The sequence below is a fragment of the Gopherus evgoodei genome, chromosome 9, assembly GCF_007399415.2.
Source record: "Gopherus evgoodei ecotype Sinaloan lineage chromosome 9, rGopEvg1_v1.p, whole genome shotgun sequence".
NCBI classification, from domain to species: domain Eukaryota; kingdom Metazoa; phylum Chordata; order Testudines; family Testudinidae; genus Gopherus; species Gopherus evgoodei.
In genome coordinates, this window is record NC_044330.1 from 76,395,463 (window position 1) to 76,400,493 (window position 5,031).

General features: G+C 39.7%; 1 long non-coding RNA gene across 1 annotated transcript; it reads left to right on the forward strand.

Annotated features, from left to right (window-relative positions):
* Nucleotides 1-246: 246 nt before the first annotated feature.
* On the forward strand, nucleotides 247-4,572 carry LOC115657727. Its single transcript, XR_004002038.1, has 3 exons — nucleotides 247-346; nucleotides 625-627; nucleotides 4,559-4,572. It is a non-coding gene; the product is annotated as an uncharacterized LOC115657727 (long non-coding RNA).
* Nucleotides 4,573-5,031: the final 459 nt, after the last annotated feature.

Sequence of the window (5,031 nt, forward strand, 5' to 3'; positions counted from 1 at the left end):
AAACTCCCTTTCAGAGCATGCACCCCCTCCCAGATCATGCACCACCTCCCCTTTCCCACACACCCCTTCCCACCCCCAGCCTATAGTCTGCACCCAAACTCTGTCCCAAAGCCTGCACCCCGCACCCCCTCCTGCACACCCACCCCCTGTCACAGCCCGGAGCCTGCACCCAGCACCCAAACTCCATTCCAAAGCCTGCACCCCTCCTGCACCCTAATCCCCAGCCCAGGACCTGCACCCCAGACCTCCCCCTCAAACCCCTCCCAGAGCCTTAGGCAGGTGGGAGCGGAGTTTCGGGGGGGCGGGTTCTGGGCACCACCAAAACTTCTACAAACTTGCCATCCATGTTTCTTAAAAGTGTTGCTCACTTGTACACTCTTTGGGCCAATCCATATCCCAGTGAACTTCAATGGGAGCTGGATGGATCCCTTGCTGTTTTTCAACCATGAGTTCTTATACATTAAAGTAGTATCCTTGCTCTCTTGAGCAAAAAAACTGTAACTCCCTGCTGTGCAACAAGAATGTTTTCTCTCTTGATAGTCTCTCTTTAGCACGTATGTATAAGCATTGTCCCTTTAATTAATGGTGGTAATGTTGTTAGCATTAGAAATTACTCAAGAAAAGGAAGTTCTGCTTATAATGAACAACCAATGTTGGCTGCTTTTTTTCTTATAGCATTATTCCCTCTTGTCCCACCCAACATGAAACTTCCATCTTAGTGCATTCCTTTTCATCTATGGGACAAGCAAACCAAGGTTTGGCTCTGCTGAATGTAGGAAGAGTGCTGTGTTCTAATAAATAAGTAGTGTGGCTTTTTGCATTTTGTACTTCAATATGCTGCTTGCTGTCTTTTGCCACTTGAGAGACTATGGGAAAACTTTTTACAAGAAACTGCATGTCCTATTTCCAAAGGAATAGCTCCTCCTAGAAAGAAAGTAAAGGGCAGCCAGATAGAGCAAAAAATAGCCATGTCTTGACAGACGCCCAGTGCCAGAGAGACTATTTGGTGTCACTAACATGGCTGTATAGGCCCACTAAGCACTTTAAACTCCTAATTTTAACAGTAATTCAGAAGCCTTTTGTAGACTGGATTGAATGTACAAAAGGTTTTTTACTGGCGGTGGTAAAGGTGAACTGTGGAGTTAATACACTTTTAAGAGGCAGAAAAATATCTACAGTGTAAATAGGAATCTGGCCCAATAATTTTCTAAGTCCCCTTTGAGCTGTTCCAGTGGCACAAATAACACTTAAAGCTGCCCCAATCAAGCACCTGGTGATTTTCTCCCCTCCCCCAGCTGTTTGAGGAGGGAGGGGACAGGGGCTGGTATAGTTTTATACCACAGACCTCCCCCTGGGCTACAGGGGTCAGGCCTCTAAAGTTATGCTAGTGGTGGAAATGGTCTGTAATCAGGAAAACTGAAACAATTGCCTCCCCCACTTTGCTCAAAGCTCAGGATCTAGCAGAAGATTTTTAGGGCTATGCTTGTCAGACAATGGTGAAAAATGAGAAGAGCTAGGCACTTCATATAGAAAATCACAAAGAGTCTATGCATTCAAAATTACAGCTCCAGAGGAGCTCAGCACTTCTGAAAAACAGGCCAATTCTTTCGAAGCTATAGATTGGAGTAATCTAATTTACCGTGAAAAGTCAGCCACTACTGTGGCAGGCAGGTAACATCCCACGGCTCAAGAGACCTAAGTTTCTTAGGCTAAGCAGTAAAGAAGAATCATGTCCAGTTGAAATGTTAAGAAGTAGGGAATGTAATACTCAACTTGGATTTTTTCTTATGACCCTAAAATTATTAAAAAAAATTTCATGAGGGGGAAAATTATCAGGATGATGGTTTTAATTCTCCCCTAGCACAATGTCTTAGCTTGCTGAGGGGCTTGTTCAATACTGTTGCCTCAAGAAGAATACCGTAAAATAAATCACCAGTATCTTTTCCTGCAACAAGTTATTCTCTGAATGTCACCCATATAAGCACTGAGAAAGCTTAACTCTATTTAGCTTGTAAGACCCAGAAAGATCACAGCTGGAAGTGGTATGGCTACATAAACAATCTGTTCTGTTCTGCTGCTAAATGTAATTTACAACTATCAGCCCCAAACCATAGTAAATTCTGAGATTTCATATTGATCAAGAAAGCAAATCTCATTTCAGATGTGAGCTAGCAACAGCTAATTCTTAGGGCCTAAAAATTAAATTAAAAATAACATGATTAGTGAAGTAGACCCACTTTAATGTGCCACAATATAGTTTAATAGCTTATCAGGCCAGAATGGACCATTCTGATCTCTTGTGTAACATTGTCCATAGGACTTCCCTGAATCAACTTTTGTTTGAACTAGAGCGGATCTTTTAGAAAAATATCCAGTCTTATCCCCTCCTCCCACTGCCTCCTCTTCTCTCCTCCCCCTCCTCCCCTGCCTTCTAGTTTCCAGTCCTACACAAATCATCACAAGCAGAACTGGTCATAAAATGGAAATCTTCACAGAACATTTTCATATTTCTTCTAACTTTTCTATATTATTCATGAAACTTTCTGCCATGCTTTTAGTAAGCAAAAACTACTGTCTTTGAAAATAATTTTGACAAACTGGTAAAAATAAAAATAGGGCAAACATTTTGTGGGAAAATTGAAGACTTGAAGTATGACAAAACTCTTTCAAGAAACCTTTTGTTTGCTAAAAGGTAATTTTTTGATTGGAAAAGCTGTTTGTGAAAAATTTTGACCAGCTGTAAAATACATGCTAATTTTCTGCAAACAAGAAACTTTTCATAAAATATTTTCACTATGCTATGGGATACTCAGCAAGACTTCAGATCTTCATTCATAACCTGATGTACATATCTTCATGGTTCAGATTCTCCAAGTTTCTGAATGAGGCTAAAATCTGAAATCCAATGACTCAGACATGTTGTATTTATTGAATTTTTAGTTTTTGTAGAAAGATGAAAAGTTTTCTGTTTGGTCCTCAGATCCACTAAAAACAAAGCCCTGTAGCACTCTATGTTTCCTGGCATTGATAGGTTGTCAACTGATTTCTTCCCTCGGCACTCTTTCTCCCCTCTCCTCCACCTAAATCATCTCCTTTTGATCTATAATTACATAAAATGTTGCTAACAAGGAAGCACCCCAGAGGGTGTGTCTATGTGCAAAATTCTAGGCCAGAACCTTGGCACTAACATAGTTAAATAAGATGGGATGGGGTCTGAGACAGCACCCTTTGCAACTAAGCCTCTGCAAAATCTCTGGTCAGACCCCTGGTTCAAAGGCAATGAAATAAACCAGCCAAGAACCCTGCTATACCTTTGAGGTTAGAATTATGTTCACACATATTATGCAGTCATTTTGTGTGAATGCAGTGAGAATAAATTAATTTAAATCTTACACCACTCTGTATTACAATGCTGCCTCAAGATGAAAGGAAAACAGGTTATAATGTCCTAAACAGTCCATAATCCTGGTGGGCCAGCTACTTCTAAATCCATAATCTATCTCCATCTCTCTCTTTAAAAGATTCAAAAATCTGATCACACTGTCTTTATTACAATGACACACACATCCAGTTAGGAAAGAGTAACAGTACTGTGGGACTAAGGTGAGCAATAAAGGAGGTGATAAAATGCTGAACAACACAGAGACATGGAAGAGCACTTTTCCTAAGATATCTGATGTCTGAAATTAGAATTGGTGACATTTCCAAATTTTGATTTTGTTTTTCAACAAAATGTTAATGACTTTCTTCATGGAAAAACATAACAAAAAAAAGTACTAAACTTTTCACAATATAATTTTGATCAATGAGCTATGTAATGAAAAAAACAGACATGAAATCCTGCACCCACTGGAGTCAATGGCAAAAATCCCATTGACTTAAGTGAGGTCAGGATTTCACCCCCAAAACTCAGATCCTTGGGTCTGGCCAAACTGTGCTTTGTGCAGGATGTGTGAGGTGGGGGCAAAGGCATCTTAAAACCATCTTTGCACTCCCCAGGCCTAGTGGAGCAGTTTTGTGTCCTATTTCTACTACAGAGTTCCTGAGAGGGAGTATATTGGGCCAAGGCTCTGGCCTAATGTCCATCTGTGAAGCAATTTTAGATCAGAAAAGATGATGCATCTTTGACTAAATTATTAGTCAATCAGTACACTCATGTCTCTACCTTTTATAATTCTTGCTCCTATCATTTGTAAGTTTCCATGTTTATTCCCTATAGAGAAAATAACTAAATTGACAGCTTTATACATGATTTGTGCCTGATAAAATTTTATCAGCGCTCACAATGTGCTTATTATCTTTTGGGATGTTGTGTAGCTGCAAAAATCCTTGTATAAAGGATTAAAAGCCTAAAAAAGTCCAAATGTAATAGCTTTAGGAATTATAGTTAATTGAGTTAGTCTTTGATCTTGGGTATTAACTTTTTTAAAAAGAGGAGTTTAGCAGGCACAAACAGTACTTTTTCTGAACAAAGGCCTATTTCTCAACTAATTGCTAAGTATGAGTCAGGGATGCACCTGTACAATCATGTGTATATATAGTGCAATATATATATTAGCAGTGGAGGCTGGAAAAGCAAAGTTTAACAGCAACTTTCTAGTCCCCTTCCTATCAAGGAAACCACATTTGTAGGCAATGACTGCAAGAACTGAATGAGTTAGAACTTATAAATACTATAGGTGAGTCAGCAGCTATCTCCAATCAATAGACAGCATTGGCAAGACGTGTTGTAAGGAAATGGCAAATGGTGCTAGTCATCAACAGATTATTGCTATGGCTACTATTCAAAACAGCTGACCCTCTGTACAGTGCCGTGTTGGTGTGCCTAAAGAAACTGTCAAAGGAGTTCAAGTGAGTGTTAACAAGCAGACAAAACAAAGAGAAGATATTTCTTTAACAAAGGAGTGGAATGAAGAAAGTGTAGCTAGCTAGAAGGCTTTTAAAATATGTGAAATTACTGCTAAAGATCTTGCTTACCTGGTGAGGGCAGGATAACTGGATGGGAATGGTAAACTTTCTATTGTCAGCAGA